The 19,039-nt window shown below is 42.7% G+C and overlaps 1 protein-coding gene across 4 annotated transcripts in view; it reads left to right on the plus strand.

Moving 5' to 3' along the window:
- The window catches only part of LOC110488308 (semaphorin-6D), a 132,922-nt gene that overhangs the window by 63,637 nt on the left and 50,246 nt on the right, over positions 1-19,039 (plus strand). For 3 of the 4 annotated variants that reach the window (XM_036971698.1, XM_036971695.1, XM_036971696.1), the window contains one exon: positions 16,853-16,979. The gene's annotated coding sequence lies outside the window, so the exon portion shown is untranslated. Of the gene's footprint in view, positions 1-11,045; positions 13,599-16,852; positions 16,980-19,039 lie in introns of those variants that run through there. The other variant, XM_036971697.1, reaches the window with a different exon arrangement.

The raw sequence follows: 19,039 nt of genomic DNA on the forward strand, positions 1-19,039 counted from the left end.
TGGCTCAGCCATGTTTACAGGGAGATTGGAGTGTGTCTATGGGAAAGATGGGGGAAGGGATAGGGAGGGAACAGGAGGAAGGTAAGGGAGAGATGGATAGAGAGATGTCAAGGTGAGTGGGAGGGCAGAGACGGACAGAGAGGGAGGAGGAAAAGAAGCAGAGACCGGTAGGAGTCTCTGCGAGGAGGAAGAGAGAGAGTGTTGCATGTTTATGAAGTTTGCAGAGATAGAAGACACAACGTGGAGATTAACTGTCTCAAGCCGAAGGACGTTGACTGCAGGAGCATATTGCCACATATCTACCTATCTGTTTATATACACACACACACACACCGCCTACACAAACACACGCACTGCCTGAGATTGTTTTGGCCAACAATCTTATCTTAGCTTTGTCTGGAGTCTGGACAGAGAGCAAGTGCAGTGGCGATTGCAGGGTTGTTTTAGGGAGGAAGGTATGGGGTAACGTGTCCTGAATGGGAACGTATACTTTACTCGTCTTTTTACTTCCATGTGGACTTTTTGCTCAAATTGGCCCCCAAACCCACATCGAGAAAACGTGTTCAGTTGAAACCAGAAGAAAGCGGTTGTTACTGTGTGTTCTACACCCTGTTGGAGGGTGGGGATAAATGTTCAACTGAAACCAATTGGGCACTTCAAGTGGTCACAACAGTGCGTTTTGTCTTGGCGGAATCCACTACACCTCCTAAGTAATGAGTTTGGGAAACAATATAACCGCTCTCCTCAGACCATTATAACTGAGATCTATTGTGAGTCTTTTGTGGAACTATTATGGATCATATGGCTCAGTAGGTTAGGTGCTAGCAGGGAGGGCAGTGAGTTAAAGATTCCACACTATTCCACAAGAATAGTTCTGAATATATGTTACCATCATTTAGCAGGCACTTTTAAATGACCTATCGTGATGATTGTATTCCAGTGAGCATCAGTTCGTCTCTGTAATGTAGCCCAGAGCCCTATGTGTAGTCAGTGGTACAGATAGGTGGGGGTGTTTTTGTTGCGTGTGTGTGTGACTTTTTGTGCATCTGTGTGTGTGACTTTTTGTGCATCTGTGTGTGTGTTTGCATTGGCACCTGCACTGTCTGTTTATACAGGTGACTGCCGGGTGACAGTGAGGGGCTTTTTAGAAGGGTAATGGGATGCATCGGCAGGAGTTTGAGTAAATATCAACGCGTGGGTGTGAATATTCACTGAGGGCATACAGTTAACAGAAACACACACACACAGGGGGCTCTGGTTTCAATCTCGCATCTGCCACCATACTGTATCAGTACGGAGAGGGCCTGTCATGCCAAATAATGTTCCCCGGCCAAATAGTGTCCCCCTCTATGTCACAATGGGATTCAATAAACTATTAGGGTCCGTTGCTATATCGAACGGCGTGATAACCTAATGATTAGAATTTTGGAGATCATTACAGCCTAAATGATGTTATTTTCATCATCGCTATGCAAACAAGGCTGATTTCCGTGACAATTTCGCTTTAAAAAATATATATTTTGCTTAGCTCATTAGCACAACCTTATGGTTGAATATGTGTGTGTGTGTGTGTCTATGGGAAAGATGTGTATATATATTGTAGGTCCTTGGATACAACAATTAATAATGTGGAACAAATAAATACCAGCAAAGGATACCTTACAACTTACAATAATGAACACCTTGTGAAACAGCTGTGAAAACCAACCCGGCAATATTTAAGATTTTTAATACATAAACGTTGATATTTTTTGGTGCAGTCATTTAATATATTTTCTGGGGGGGTTTGTACACTCGCATGGCAATCAGACTACAATACTGAGTTCTGGTGTGTGGAATATTGAGGAGGTGGTTGCTGTGTGGATAGGAGGTTGTTCTCAACAGACAGCCAGTTGGGAAGGGGGACTTGAAGAGGGTGACTTCAAAATCCAGGCACTGCTGTTCTCTTTGTTCTGAGTGTTTTGCAGTGCTAGTGTTTTTAGTTCATCTGTGTATCTCACACATTATGTGCCCAGTATGAGCAAGAACATTGCTTAGCAGATAACTTCAACATGACAATAACAGTAGCCGATGCAATGAAAAGGATGGTTGGTAATGGAGGACATCAGGTGGATCCACGTCTGGGTGTTGGACAGAACCCATAGGTCCTGGAGAACAGGAGCAGAGTTAAAGGGAACAGGGTAGGAGACAGACGTAAACAAGCAAACACACAGGTTACACTTTTCTGTGAGAATTTGATGGATTAGTGCAGTGTTATAAATGGGAGACATGTACTTTTCAACACTTTTGGAAGGCATAGCCTTCCTCAAGCTGGTCCCCTTCCGACTCAGAGCACAGAGAATTAGACTGATCTGAACTCACTGGTTCTGGTGGATGGGATACCTCCTGGGGACCATCGACTGTTGACAGTGGAACACTTCGGCGCTTCAAAATGGAACACTTACACAGAGAGAGGTGCAGGCCAATGCCAAATGTAGCTGGATTTATTTAGTCTTGATCTGGGAAATTGTGCTGCTGATAACGCAATGGGTATTGCTCATTCAAATCACAGGAGAGGTAAATTCATTTGAAGAGGTACATTTTTATAAGCTCAGCATTTTAGGCCTCCAGAGTGGTGTGTTGGTCAATTTCTTCAACAGATGATCAGGTCTATATAATTATTAAACGTGTGTGTGTGTGTGTGTATATATATATATATATATATTAGTAGTAGAAAGGAAACACAGACTCTTTGTTTAAGTATTACAATTCTCCTTTAGTAAATAAATTGTAGGCAGAAGTTGGTACAGAGTACAGTATATGATAGGTCTCCCCAGCTTCTGCATGGTGTCTAAGACATCTGGCCACTTATATAGCTCAAAAGCATGCTCGACCGAAATCCGACACTTCACCACAGACACAGGGTCACAACAAGGTGACAATCACAACAGGCGAGTCTTTAAGCATCTTCTGACAGGTGTGAATTCCATAAGGCCTGCGGTGGCTTTGCATTCTCAGAAAACCAGTCGTCTTCTCAGCCAGCCACGGTGGGACCCAGACAGGAAGAGTATGAGCGTAGGCGGTTTCCGCCTTCTGACAGTGTCTGCAGGGCACATCACTCAAAACAGGTTAACACACACGTCTCATAAGGATACTTCACAGTTTGTTAATAAGTTATTAACCCATTAGAAGGTATGGGGTCTACACCTAACACCTTCATGTGCAGCAGTCTACGGCACTGCAGCTCAGTGCTTGAGGCGTCACTACAGACCCTGGTTTGATCCCGGGCTGTATCACAACCGGCCGTGATCGAGAGTCCCAGAGGGCGGCGCACAATTGGCCCAGCGTCATCCGGGTTAGGTTAGGGTAGGGTTTGGCCGGGTAGGCCTTCATTCTAAATAAGAATTTGTTCTTGTCTGACTTGCCTAGTTAAAATAACTACAATTTCTTGCTTTCTCGAATGTCAACCAAAGCCTAACATACTTTGTCTATTGGGCTTCACCGAAGTGTAGGGCGTCAGTGGTTGACCGTGCAGCTGCTCCAACTGGAGAAGATTGTTGGCTTCCACCAAGGTAACCCTAGTGTTAGGGAAACTAAAACTAGCTTCAATTTAAACTAACTAAAACTAGCTTCAATAGTTATTATCTGAGATTTTTATATTCACCTTAAGGGATGGTGACCACAACTAGAAGTGAAAGAGCAGCAAGGTTTTCCAGGTCTCAACTTGCTTTCGTCCTTCTTCCAAACCCAAGTCATTCGCCCGGTCTTAGCACTTGGTCCCCTTCTTGATTCTGCTCCGGTAGATCTCCTTCTGTTTATCCTGCGCCTTGTCCATGTTCAGTCTCACCTTGATTGATAACAGGAAGAAATGCAATTATATTTCATATTACAAATACATTTCTTACATATCTCTTGGAGGGCCAGAAAATAAATTAACAGCGGACAATAATTTTTACCTGGTCAAAAACCTCCCCATCCTTCTCACTCCGTGTCTGAAGGTGGGTCTGGTTGGTCCATTCACCAAACCTGGAGGGGGTAGGAAAGTCATATTTATTGACAATGTAAGATATTGAAATCTGTCTGATTGTGTGCCATGGAAAAACAAAAACAAATTGTAAAAAATAAATAAAACAAACCATTGGTGACACAATATAACCTATAACATCCGTATCTTGTTCCAGCGTTCATGACCTCAGTCACTCAAGATGACCTCAGGAGAACAGTGGGTGGCCTCGCCAGTCTCGTCCTTGATGGGTATCATACAAAACGAAAATCTATCTTTGGTTCCAAGCACCCTTTTTAATGGATTACAGAATGGAATTTAGGGTTAACCACATACTCTTCATTTACTGACCTTAATGGCTATTTCCTCCACCCACTCGGTAAAGTGATCGGTCACCGTCAGACACCAGCTGTTGCCATTGCTGGATTTCGTGGAGAGTCTGAGGTCCACCCCTGACATTTAAAGTGTTAGAGAGAAGATCATTGTATTCTTACCCGTATCTGTGCCATACAGTATGCAAACTGTCATATTTGTAAGGATACTGACACACACACATTCTGTAATATTAAACTCTGCTGTGGTCAAATAAAGCAACCATTAAAAAACAACTTATTAGGGCAAGATTTGAATTGGGACACTTACCGATCATGTGCCACAGTGAAACAACTTTGATGGTGTCACATGTGCTCCCTCTCCGGCCTCGAGGTCACCAGGCTGCTCATTATGGCGCACACCTGTCACCATCGTTGTGCGCACCTGCGCATCATCAGACTCACCTCCCTGATTACCTTCCCTATATATGTCACTCTCTTTGATTCCCTGCCCCAGGCGTTTTTTGTTTCTGTTTCATGTCTGTGTGCTGTTAGCGTTTCTTGTTTTGTATTATGTTTATTTCATTGAAACACTCAATCCCATGAACTTGCTTCCCGACTCTCAGTGCACGTCGTTACAGATAGGCTTCACCTCCGGCGCTACAGTCTTGCCCTCTCACGTTTCTGGCAGGCTAGACAGGTTACTGACCTTTAAGCAGAAAGTAACCCATGTAAACATTGTGTGCTCTCTGATATGACATTCATTGAAATCATAATCATTTCTGATGTAATAGAATGTGATTGATAAACAAAAAGTGATTTCAATTGCCCAGCTGTCCACCTCCTTGACAATTCCCAGTCAGAAGAAGCATAAGGTTGATTTTGGTAGTCATGCGCTTTTACTCCGAAATGACCAGCATGCATCTCAGTCAGCACAGCCTCTTTCTCATCCTTAGTAAAAATCACCCTCCTGTGTAGCTGGCCATCTATCCCCGGAGGTACATATGATTGCCTAACAAGTTGGGAAGAGTTGTTGAAATACTCAAGTCTAAGTACATTTCCACTGCTGTCTTTCTCTCTCACTTTCATCTTTTCTTTCTAACCCCCCCCCCCCCTACCCCCACCCCGTCTCTGTGTCAGTCTAGCGAAGAAACCTAGTTAATGGGAATTTGGAATTACCATAATTGCTTACACCTATCCATTTGATCGATCAGGTTTAACTTATAGCTAGAAACCTCAATATGACAGACATATAACTATATCAGTGGAGGCTGCTGAGAGGAGGATAGCTCATAATAATGGCTGGAATGGAGCGAATGGAATGATATCAACCACATACCATGTGTTTGATACCATTCCATTTACTCCATTCCAAGCATTATTATGAGCCATCCTCCCCTCAGCAGCCTCCACTGAACTATGTATAGCTAGCATCATGTAGATGACTAACTAGCTAGATGGAAAATTGTTGTTGAAAATGGTTGTGCATAGCTAAATCCGTCCAGTTATCTTATAGAACTGAACTGTTACCCTGAATTGTGAATTTCTCTGAATGTTGCGCCTCTTGTCGAGATCAGTGGTGCCTTCATAGTACTTCACCTGGTTGGAAACGTTAAAGCTATAAGTACAGAAGCTAGAAACGTCAATCTAAAAACAGCTTAAATTATTTATTCATATTTAACAATAGTTTCTCATATAAAGACACATATACGGTTAAGAACGAGTGTTCTCTTTCCAGTCTTTTCGGTCCTCTGAAGCAGCAGGTAGTCAGCAGGTTGTCACCGTCAAAAACACCATCCTTGGAGAGCAATTCTGAGGTAATAATTTTGCGAGGTGAAATAGAACTAGAACTGCCCGCGTCCTCCTGGCTTCCTTCGCGACCGCTACGAGTAAAATAGAGCCAAGCAACCAGCATAGCAACGGACGCTTTGGTTCATTACGAAATCCGGTCAGAATGTTTCAAGTTCTAGCAACAGCCCTAGCAACAGATGCTAGAACTCACCGAAACTATTTGGCATGACAGGGCCCCTTGACAAAGCAGCCATATAGTGGACCCTGTCAAAACATGGCATTGTGTCTGAAAAGTTTCTTTGACACACGCTGCTTGTGACATCAAGCAAAGCAGATGTTATTGTTGTTTTCATTTTCTTCGTCCAATAAACTCCAGACACCGACAAACAAGCCTTGTCACCAGCAGTGGCAAGTCTTCTTGTCAGTCGGCAGCATTTATTTAATGGGGTTGCTAGGGGGGCCTTTTCTTCAAGACAGTTCACACCTACTCTCTCAGCCAATTTAGAAAATGCCTCAAACTCCTGAGGAGCCAATTAAAAGAGGGCGCTTATTATTATGGGTTGTGTTGGTTGGTGACAATTGTTTTGGGATGTTTTGGAAGCAGTGAGGCTTGAGGCTGTGGTGTGTGTGTGTGTGTGTGTGTGTGTGTGTGTGTGTGTGTGTGTCAAGAGAGGACATGACGATTTAGAACTCCAGGCTCACTTCGTTCTGGTTCTCTGACATCTTGGATTCACCTGTGGAAGATGCATCATGGTTTGTGGCAGGTTAATTTAAAGGTGCACGACCAGTTGTCTTCTTCATGGTTGTGAGTGCACATATGGACATTGTAAATGATGTATTTACAATGTAGACCGGGAACTTGACGTGCATGTCTGCCTGTAAATGTGCATTCGTTCAGTATGTCTTTAATGTACTGTAGAACATGAATGTCCTTTAAGTAACAACACATACACAGATTAAGTATCATGAGTAACTGTCATTCATTCACTAAATGCATGCATAAACATCTCCATATCCCTTTAAGAAACATCACAACGGCATTAAATATAGGCTTTCTGAGACAGACTCAAATCTCAGTGATAGTTTCCCCTCATCCCCTTTAATTCACTACAGGCCATAATCTCTGCTATAGTCTTGTATAGAGATTTACTAAAGCCTGATATATCCTCAGTCGTTTACCAGGAAGTAGACCTAAATCTTTCACAACATCATAATAGCCATAGGCAGTTGGAGTTAGTTATCGATAGGCTGATCTCAGGTCAGTTGTGCATTTGATCACTAATTTGTTAAGATTAGGATGTGGAAAGGGTGATCTTAGATCTGTGCATAAGGGCCAATTATACACGGAGATGATAATAGCAATGTAGTTGTGTATTTGTTAATGGGAGGGCTTAGAGGGTTGAGTTGCTAAGATGACACAATGTGGGAACTGGATTAGGGATTCACATTAGGTATCTCACGTTATGTCTTTTTGGGATTTCTATACCCATGATTTTCTATGTTATTCAGCTATTTTAACGACGAGGATCTTATGCGTACAGCCATTAGCCTATAACTCAACTGAAAATGGTAAAGACAAAGATCCTGTGGAAGTGAGTGTTAGGGTTGGCCGGACCAAGCACTTGCACAAAGAGCTCACAGAGCAGGTCACAGCTGATGTTTAGAGTGGCCAACTGAGCAGAGCTTTGTTTATTCATATCAGCTGAGTGCTAACTGTTATTCAAATACTCGTTGCTGAAATGTTAAATATGGCAGCGAGTTGGAGTGATGAAAGCTAATGGGATAGAGTTCTTTCTGTAGTATTACTGTCATCTGGCCAACAGATGTGGAACTACTGTAAGGGAAGTGTCCTTTTTCCTGTGGGTTTGCTGCCCATGCACATAGTTGCAGAGGTGAGAGGCTTTGGCTAGCCCACATAGTGTGCAGGAGCATTGGTTTAATGAGCTATGGATTTTAAATGTGGCTTATGGTAGCATTCAATGAACTATACGGTGAAACACTGAGGATAATTTGTTTTTTCATAGGATATAAATTGTTATGGACTATGAGTGTGTGTGTGCGTGTGTGCGTGTGTGTGAGCTGTAATATTATACTTGTATACACATTTGGTACACTGGCACGCACCAACTCTTTTAATACAATACTTTATTATGAGACTTGCTCCAATGTTCAGACATGGTATGCATGCCTACCCACACACAAATATTCACAATATCGCATGATACACAATGTCCCTCTTGTGAGTAGTGGTTACATCTGAAACCGTTCTCTGAGAATTAGACACACAATTTTCCAAAAGTCACAAAACCACCCATAGGGACACAATAATGTGCACACACACACACACACACACACACACACAAACACTTAGCCAGCGCCCGTAGACATCTGTAATCCGTTTGATCCAATTAGCACATTCCATCAACAGCCATAGAGGGGAGGAGGGGGAGGGAGGGGGGTGGGGTGTTGTAGGGGCAACAACCACCTTGAGCAGTCGCTCCCGGCAACACAGAGGCACCCACGCCCACTCTGCCTCAGCGGTAGGTCTTCAATTAGTTCTGGCTGGCTGCTCTCTTGCTCTGTTTCTCTCACTCTCTCTGCCTCTCTCCCTCTCCCTCTTTCCTTCTATCCCTTCTTCTCTATCACTCTTCTTCCTCTTCATCTCCATTTCTCTGCACTCTTCCACCCCTCTCAATATTCTCTCCTTTCCTTACACTCGCTCTTATCTTTATCTTCCCTCTTTCTTCTCATGACATCTTTGTTCATCCTCTCTTCGCATCTTTTCAAATCCGTGTTTTTTCTTCTTCTCTCCTCTATTGGACTGCGGTGTATGAGAGTTATGGAGAGACAGGTGGCAACAAAAGAGCTATGAGACCTTGCTTTGTTCATCCCCTTATCACAATTTGTCCCGCAAATGGGGTTAATTGCTCAATCCTGATTGACATCTTGTTCAAGCCCTTACTGTTGGAATGCATCCACCTTTAAGTCTGCTCCAATGGAAGAAAAACAGGTATGCTTATAGGAGAAATGGATGGGCTGTGAGTGCCTGCCTGTCTGTCTGTCTCTGTGTCTATGTCAATGTCTGTGTGGTATTGACATAAAATATTTGCAGGTGACTATGGGGTGTGTGAACCACGGGGGGCACCTGAAATGGACGCTCTTTACACGGCTTTAACATACCTTTTAAAATTCCCCCTTTGCGCGCCTCAGAAGAAAAAAACATCCCTTTCCCTCCTTTTGAACACAACACTTCAAAGGCTGATAAAAGAAATCCTTCCAAAGTGTATCCACAATCTATGTTGAGCTAAATGTAAACGTTTGATTCTAAACGTGTCAGACTCAGTCGTGTCTGGCTTTTACATCACTTTGATCACAGTCTCGTTTCCCAGTAAGACACCATGGCATTGCTCTGTACTTAGATGGGAACACACACACACATAAAAAAAAAAATCACCCTTGTAGCGTACAACCCATGATGTTGTTTTCTTCCTATCAGATACTGTGCCGTTTCTTAGAAAAGGGTTGCAAATTCAGGAATAGGAGGCCCAAGGTGTACACTCAAACACTTTACAGCCACAAATTGTTGTTTATTTTCAATCCCTCTGCCACATACACTCCCGGAATCTGCCTCACAAAAAAATCAAGAGTAACCTCTCAATTCCATTGTGTCTCTGTTCTCCCGGCCATTGTTTGTTATCAGGCAATAAGCCATTCTGATTACCCAGCTGACGATTAAAAAAAAATCACAGTGAAAGCGCATCTCATCATCTTTGTCTCATCGCTACAGTATCTCCTGCGACGTCCCAAAATGGTAACACACAAACAAACAAGCCCGTGGTAAACAGAGGGGTCCATAGATGAACCCCTGTGGCATATCTTTGCTACATTGTGTATGAAAACAGGCTTTATTGATGTTGGTATATATAGGCATGTATTTTTAGTCTTCGACCCTTTAGAACTGGGGCAGAGAATATGAGGACTGACTCGTCATGAAGCCTGTATATTTTTTAAACAGAACAACAGCCTATGTGTGACATGCTGACCACACCGCTCGCGTCACATCTGCGTCTGTGTGGCCAGGCGCTGAAATAGAAATAGATTCTATTTGTGACGCTCAATGCGCTGCAAGTCCATCCTCTCCCATCTCCTTATTGGTTTTTAAGAGCATGTGCCATCCCCTCATTGGTGTTTAGGAGCATATACCCACGTGGGTGATTGAAAGTTGAACTGACGTCTACACGCCAGTCGGATGTCGTAATGCATCATAAAGTTGGTTGCCAACCGCCATATAAAGTCCAAAGAAGTAAAAAAGAAGCCTGAGGAAGGAGGAGAGATGTCGAGAAAGGAATTTGGTTTACCGTTTTATCTGTGGATTCATTGTTGGAGTAGAGGACCTTGTGCATTTCAGGTAAAATAACAACCCAATGTATATATCCCAGGACAAATTAGCTAGCAACAGCAAGCTAGCTAGCTAAATTACCATAAATGTTCAATGCTTTTTGACCTGCCCCCAAATGTAATATAATTGGTTCAGAGTTTGTTTTGATATTTCAACCTGCGTGTCCTGATCGTGTCCGGTGTGGGGGTACAGAATCAACATGTGCGTGAAGGCGCACGCAGGCGCTTGTCCGGTTTGGTCAGCATGTGAGTTGAAAAGTAGAAAAGCAAAACATTTATGTCGACAACATTTTTGCTCAAGCCCAACCCCTTGAATAACCCACCCACCATCGTTTCAACCACAAGACGACGCCTAAAAGCTCTGTAGGTTCATGGGAGGGTAAACCGTGCCCTTTCTGCTCTCCGCCTTTACTATGATTGTAATCCCCTCATTGACCCTAGCTGAGCACGACATCTGTTAAGATGAGGTTATAGTAGAAGTGCTCTGTGCAACGGGGGGGGGGGCTCTGACATGTGTGTGTGTGTGTGTCTGTGTGTGTGTCCGTGTCCTTCCAGTATGGCTGGTGGAGGGCGTATCGATCATTCCACCCGGTGTGCAGTGATGACTTTGATTTCTTATTACACCCTGTTAAGCAGAGGTCCCTCACCACCTGTTACCAAGGGCAACAAGCAAATGGCTTCAAGAGGGACTGAGATGCATCATCTCCATTGGACACACACACACACACACACGGACACACACACACACACATTCTCTCCCCTTTGAGTCCCATCCACAAAATATCAGCGGTATTGTATCATTAGAACTGTCTAGTGTAAAGTTGTAACATTCCTCCCATGATAAAATGCTCTCTGCCATGGTTTTGTGAGTCATTGGGATTGTTTATGGTTATTCCGCGAGGATGTTCAGCACTCTTCAGTCGGAACTAATGTCTTCTGTGACAGACTGGAAATGGCCTGATTGGTTGGGCGACAGGAAGAAGTGAATAATTGAATTTCTTAACAGGAAGTGAGGTCACACCCATTGATCACAAGTGACGGTTCCGACCTAACTGTCAGGCTGATGGATGAGAAATTACAGAAAAGATGACAAGAGACCAAACAGGCAGAGAGAGGAAAAAAGAGGGGAATAAAGTAGTGAAAGAATGAAAGAATAGACAGAACACTGGTGAGAAAGTGAGACGGGGAGAAAGTCAGGAGGCCTAATACAAACAGAAGGATTGGCGAGGAGGGCGTGCTTGAGAAAAAGGGATGGACATTTAGAGGGGAGTTGAGTGGAAAGGAAAAGAGAGGAGGAAGGAAGTGGAGGTTCATTAAGTCGGAGAAGGAGTGGAGTCAATGAATCATGGCCTAACGAGGATGAGCCTCATTACGACCCAGTGTTGCTACGGGGACGGATTGAGAAAAGGGAATCTGTTAAGGCAGGCTGGGATACTCGTTAGAACTCATTTATCATTGGTCACGTAATCATGTCTGCTAGCGTTCAGGCCCAATCTTCTTGAGGAGACATTTTTGTTCTTGAGGGACACATTGAGAGAAGTGTACCTGTGGTTTAAGTCCGATTGAAGAGAAGATGGGCTCGAAGATTAATGAGAAAATGGGCACCTCGGAACTAGGAACTCAAACTAGCGGGAAAGATAGGTGCTCATACACCCAGACAGGTCACTTCTGAACATTGGACTAATCCAGAGTACATTTTCTGGAGCACCCATTCGTCTTTGCACTCACTTTAGTGGAAGTCTGACAGACGCCATTTAAAATTTCTCTAAGGGCTCACTTGACGAAAACTTCTCCATCTTGTAGCCTTTTTAAAAATTATTATTCTGATGGTATACACAGCATCGAGCCCTATCATATCAAACTTGAAATGCGTTAATTAAATGGAGATGAACAAAACAGTTGAACAAAGACACTGTCATTACACACATTGCTATTGTATTTTGTACTGATAGCTGATGAAAAATCTTGTATGGCTCAGTTTAGTCAGCTGGAGTGTGTCCAGAATCTACGCAAAGAGATGCTGTCTGTGTTGGGCTACGCCATCTCTTTGTGCTGATATGATTTGGCTTAAAAACCCAAGATCAGATGAACCCTCTCTGAACTCTCTGTAGTGACTTTGCAGCAAAGTATTAAACACGCACACACCTACACACACCTGTCACTGCATCAGCCAATTGTAAACCCATTCTAGGATTGCAGCCTCCTCAGAACTTTATTGTATGTAGATTGTCTTTGTCTTTCTATTTGCCCTCTTTCAGTTGAACTTTTCTTCAACTTCTCTGTCTCGTCTTATTTGTTCCAGTCTTTCTTGCAACCCAGGACTGTGTGAGTGTGTTTGCCTCAAAAAGCATCTTGCTTCAATCAGTTGAATCCAGTTCAGAATACAAATTAGTACTTGTATTTTAACAGCAACAGTTCCCACCTAGACTAGTTTTCAACAATAATTTTTTACAGTGAGATGTACAATAGGCTTGATCATTTTTCATCTTCATCTATACTGTTAATAAGGGTTGCACATCAGTAACTAGCTAGCTTGCTTTGGTGAATGTTAGCTATTAGCTGTGTACAAGACAAGGGGATTGTTTGAAAGAGAAACTCACATCTACTACTATGAGAGTTAGTTAGTACTCCCTTATTTATGCTTATCATCACCTGTTATAAAATGACAACAATGCCTTGCTAGCTGACTTACTTTTCCACTGTGGAAGCACTGTTTCCTGAAGCACTGTTTCCCGAAGCATTCTGCCCTTTTCTGAAAGAACTCCCTGGGTTTACCATCGTGCTGTGGATGTTCGGTCAGGACGTGTCATTTTATTAATTTGTTTGCTTTGAGAGAATCATTACTAACATTCACCACTTCCCCACACAAAACACTTTGTGGGTGCTCCTCGTTAATTCTCAAAGTTTGTATGAAAGAGAGAGAAACTCATCCCCGTGTTTGTGTTTCATGACAATTGAACATGTGGCTAGCATGAGTCCATTTGATGACAGCGGTGAGTGATGGCGAGTGGGAAGGACAAGTCAGTGGCTGACAGCGCATCATCTGCTGCTGAACGACAGCGCTGCATCGTGTGTCGCGGAGTGATCTTCAAGAACACTGCAGAAAAAAAGATCCGGTGAATTGCAAAGTACACGGGCATTTCCCTCTCGCGCAGCTGCCAAACTGAGCAGAGACCGCTGCGAAACAGAGAGTGCAGATGCCCTTAGCCAAATCAATTCCAGTAATTCATGAAATATTATACATTTACTCTGACACGTCGCAACCCACCATTAACAGGTCCAAGTGGTTCGTGACCCATACTTTAAGAAAGGCTGCTTTAAGTCCATTGCGTAATTTTTTTTTATTTCCATTTTCTTTACCTCTGCATCAACTCATTGCTGCCTGCTCTTATTCTCTGCCTCTCTCCCGCTCTTCCTTTATTTATTGGTCTTTGTCTCAGCTCATGGAACAATCCAGATAGATTCACTCTAGGTGTGTTGTCCATGAGAGGTGGATGTCACAGGCACACCCTTTTACACAATCCCGCTCTCAGATTGGTGACCTATTGTAGAGGATTTTCTACTGCCTTGCCTAGAGTGAAACTGGGAATCAACAGGAAAAATTTCTCCATGACCCAAACGTTCCGTCTATGAGTACAGGCAGAATGCCTTTGGAATGGCTGGAGATATGACCAAGCAAGCTGCATTGATCTCTGTCTTAGCATGCCATTATTTCCTCCCAAAGTCAAACCACTCTCAATAAATCTCCAAAATACATCAGTGGAGTAATTCATTGGCCAAACACATTAAGCCATTGAAAGCACAGCTCTGGACAACTGCCCCGGGATAGCCAAACAACCAATTAATCCAGTAATCAAACAACAAGACAGATACTGTAGACAACTTGTTTAAGCATGCATCCAACACTCAATTAAGTTTTGACATGCTGTACTAAAAACCCATTGGCAGTGTAAAAAGGTCATAAAGAGAACGCCATTATCGTTGGACAAGCGATATAAACAAAGGCATTTCTGAAATGAAAGGGCACCGGAACGAAGAAAGAGTGTGTACTTTGGGTGAAAGACTGATTGATAAATAAATGGTAGATCAACAGAAAGGCAACAACTAGGCTCGGTGTGAAATAATAAAAAATAAAAAAAATGGTATTACAAATCCTGACTCAGAGGAAGTCGAGCTGACGGACCGATTTGAGAATGGGAAAGGCAGCAAAGGGTGACATGGGCAAAACGCCCAAACAATGGCAGGTCATATCAGGATAAAACCTTCCAAAACATTGTTTTGTTGGAGAAAGCACAAGATAAAAAGCCAGTGACAGGATAATACAGCTGGATGCCGGATCATAACAATGGGGCCATTACAGGCCTGAGGGCTTAGAGCCTTTGGATTCGTCTCTTATTCGGCTTCCTATTGGCCAGGTGGTCTCTCTGGGTTGCCGTTGCTAGCAGGTTGCTACGGTAGCAGGTTTTCTCTGGACTCACCTCAGTGGTCATGTTTCCCTCTGGTAAAATTAGATTAGAGAGCCTCAGCCAGTCTCCTGTGGGTCTTCGTTGTGTGTTTAACTCTTGAGCTCACGCTCGTTAGTCAAGTTCAATTATAATTGGACCAAGACTTCCTTTAAAAAATCTGATTAGTAAAGGTTATTCAACAAAAAAGTTCCCTCCAGTAAAAAGTTAGTATGTCAAATCCAGGAAATAGGCTACTTTTAACATGGATTGTTTTTGTTTAATAGGGTCATCTAATAGCTCAGTAAGCAATTATGTTATTCTAATGATAGTTCTTTATCTTTTTTGGAATTAAAATAGCTAAATTTGCCGACAACCAGATTGTGGCATCATTTTATGATACAGATCTATTTACTTGGATGTCATCAGTCAAACCTAATGCCACTGACCGCCATTCCCTACTAATAGTGGACCATGTTGAGGTCACCATTGAGGTTTTGACTGTCATCCACTCTTGGCTAGGGCTGTGCGATATGGCTAAAATATCATGTCACGGTATTTACCCCAAAAAATGACTGTATTTTATGTTTTTAAAAGTACAAATTCTAGTGTGTGACCATACAGTGACAACACATAAATTCTAAGTGATTTCAATGGGTCTTTGTCCATTCTGATTATTTTATACTGTTCAATTCATCTTCAACCAAAAGTAATTTTTAGCCTTTTCTGCACTCACTTGAGATCATTTCCACACTGCCACGTAGGGCTGCACAGTATTGGCAAACAATCTAGGCCTTATTCTTAATCGAATGGTGCAATTTCAATTTGACTTGCGATTTAGAGAAAAACACTTGGGTGAACCATGGAATCATGGAAATATAACTATTATTTTAATAATAATAATTAATAATAGTGGGCACTTGAATACGGTGTTTGACATGACAACGAAGGAAAATGCCAGGGAGGAGTTATTGTGTCAGGGTAGGAACCAAAGTGTTGTCTGTCCTAGAGGACCTTAGAATCTTTGACTACATTGAATGTTTTCTCTTAGCTACTTAATGTAGCTTACATATTCATGCTTCATGTACAGTATTCCTCTTTTTGATTTTGAAAATGCTGTTGCACAAACAACATGCTGATTTATGTCTACACCATCACTGGTATTATGAGTCTGTATAGCAAATTACGTTTGCTCTGACATTTATTAGCTAGTTAGCCAGTAGACTAGCGATTAGCATTAGTGGCTAACAAGATTTAGGCCCAACTTGCTAAGAAAAGACAAACCAGCTGTTTTCAGATGTAAGAAACACAAACTAACAGTGTAATTATAGAACGCTAGTGAATTTATATTAAGAAGCAAAGTGAAAACAGCATCGCTGTCATCAACATTGTTGCATGTCCTGCACTGACCATGCAGACTGAACGCAAGTGTCTCGTGGTAGAGGAACAACGAATGCGCTCCTTGAGTGACAGGGGGCGGGGCTAGGTCTGTTGAAAGCGGCATGGCGATAGCGAGAGCGGAGGGAGATGACTCAAGTAGCGAAGTAAAGTATAAAAATTTACATTAAACATGGTGCATCACATTTAATAAACCAAACATTCAAATACCGTTATTGAAGGTAAAAACCCAAACCAATCCGTGCATCAATACTGGTATATCGTAAAATACAGTATACCGCCCAGCCCTACTCTTGGCCTCCATTGCACCTCAAACAGATGGATTTGTTAATGTCTCCTGGTTATCTGTTTATCAAGATGTTTATATACTACATTAGCAGGCCCTCTCACTCCCACTCTGTCTCCTTAACCACAATCGCAAACCCTGGATTGGACAGTCAGAGGGGTGAAGCGAAAACAAGATGGGTCCGTTTTGTTGTGTGTTTATAAAAGTCAACGTTTCTGATTAAATGTTGTTCTTGTTATCACAGGACCTTGCTGAGGACCACTCTGCGGGGGTCCACCCCCACCTCCCTCTCTTCTTCCTGAACCATTGTGAACTTCAACGATAGTGACTGATTGGACACTGCATCTGCCAGTCTCAGCTGATTCTAGACTGTGAGTATCAACTAGTTTCTCTCCTATTGCAGGACATGGTTAGATTTCACTTTGAGCACTTCTGTTCTCAGCCTAGCCATTTTGATTTCATAATGCACTTTATTCGATCAGCAAAGTCCCAAAGCCAAAGTATTGTAATCACTCTATAGCAATGTCGATCACAACCGTGATGTAGTTACTGGCACAATATCTAAAGTGATAGTACTTGTATAAACTCTGGAGACATGGTTAGCTAAGTCCATTGTGTGTGGCCCTAACGATATTACTCGGATCTCTCTCAAAGTTGGCACTAGGGCTGGGAATTGCCTAGGGACCTCGCGATACGATATTACCACAATACTTAGGGGCCAATACGATATGTATTGCGATTCTCATGATTCTATATGTATTGCGATTTGATACTGTGATTTTATTGCGATTCGATGTTCCAAACATGTTGCTCACCATGTGTCTGCTGTGGAGGGAAAAGAGAGAGCCATGAGAAAATGAGTTTTTATCCGCCATGGGAAAAAAAGTGCTTAAAACAAATTGCCGCCCTTTTTAAAAAGAAGATGGAGAACAAGCTATGAAAGAAAAATATTGGGAGCTTTGGTGCAACCAACTAGCGCACAAATAATATTGAGATTATTGTCAAAATGATACGATATATTGTAAAAAAAAAATAATCCTGACATGTACCTATAGATTTTTTGCCCCACCATCACTAGTTTGCACACGCAAAGACGTGGCTGCCCAATGACACAGGCACACAAAGCAGCACACTTCAATGTCAGCTCTACTACTCCATTGCTCTCAACCTTCGTTAAGTCCGTTTGAGTGACTAGACGGCCTTGGTTAGCTAACGGGCTGTGGAGAGGTTATTTTTGCGGACAGATGGGTCTCTTCGCGGCTCTTGTCCTCCTATCAACCATGTTGGCAGAACCCTTTGTGTGGGTTTGAATGAGACTGCTGCACTTATAGGTGTGCCGTGGTCAGCTTTGTACAGGGAAAGTCGCCGAGAGTAAAGGTGAAAATAGACACGGTAACACTCAACAGAGTCATGGTAGACCATTCAGCGCCGGTGTGGGGAAACCTTGTTCGTTTTGGGCCAGAGTGTTGACGAGTTGTCAGCCATTGTGCCACAGCAATTAATTTTAGTCAGTATTTGGATAGAATGTTGGCTCACCTGAATTTTCAGCTGTGCTGACGCTAAATCAGGCCACTGGAAAAGCACGTGAGATTATTCTCAAATGTAATTGCAGGGCTAGCCTTTCCTCACTAACAACCAGTTGAGTGGTTAACATAGGGTCAGTTTTAAATAATGATGCACCGATATGGCATTTTTGGCCGATGCCGATATCCGATATTTTCCTTGCCAAAAAACCTGATACCGATAACTGATATTTAACATTTTAGCGGCTTCTTAAGCATTCTAGTACAGTTAAATAGTTAACACACACACACAGACGCAGCTGTCTAAGGCACTGCATCTCAGTGCAAGAGGCGACACTACAGTCCCTGGTTCAAATCCAGGCTGTACCACAACCGGCCGTGATTGGGAGTCCCATAGGACGGCGCGCAATTGGCCCAGCGTCGTCCGGGTTGTAAATAAGAATTTGTTCTTAACTGACTTGCCAAGTTAAATAAAGGTTACACACACACACACACACACACACACACACACACACACACACACACACACACACACACACACACACACACACACACACACACACACCACTGACCAAAAAGTTATTTTGTTGGCATTTACGTTTGTCCCCATTACCAGTAAAACATAATTCAAACCTATTTCTTTCACTTACTTGCTGTGCTGTTGCGTTGTTCATTTGTTCAGTCGTTTCATTCTCAACCAGGATTTCTATGGAACACCGTTTGGGTCTTTGCATGTCAAAAAAGATACACGTCAAATAACACTATTTGTCATGTCAAATAAGCTTGTTGACCAATCAGGACCTGAATATGACTGCACGTCACATAATAATTTAACGTTAAACTAGACATCGGGCCGATACCGATGTTGGCATTTTCTATCTAATATCAGCCAATTCCGATATGTTCAC

Source organism: Oncorhynchus mykiss, chromosome 32 (assembly GCF_013265735.2).
Source record: "Oncorhynchus mykiss isolate Arlee chromosome 32, USDA_OmykA_1.1, whole genome shotgun sequence".
Taxonomy (NCBI): domain Eukaryota; kingdom Metazoa; phylum Chordata; class Actinopteri; order Salmoniformes; family Salmonidae; genus Oncorhynchus; species Oncorhynchus mykiss.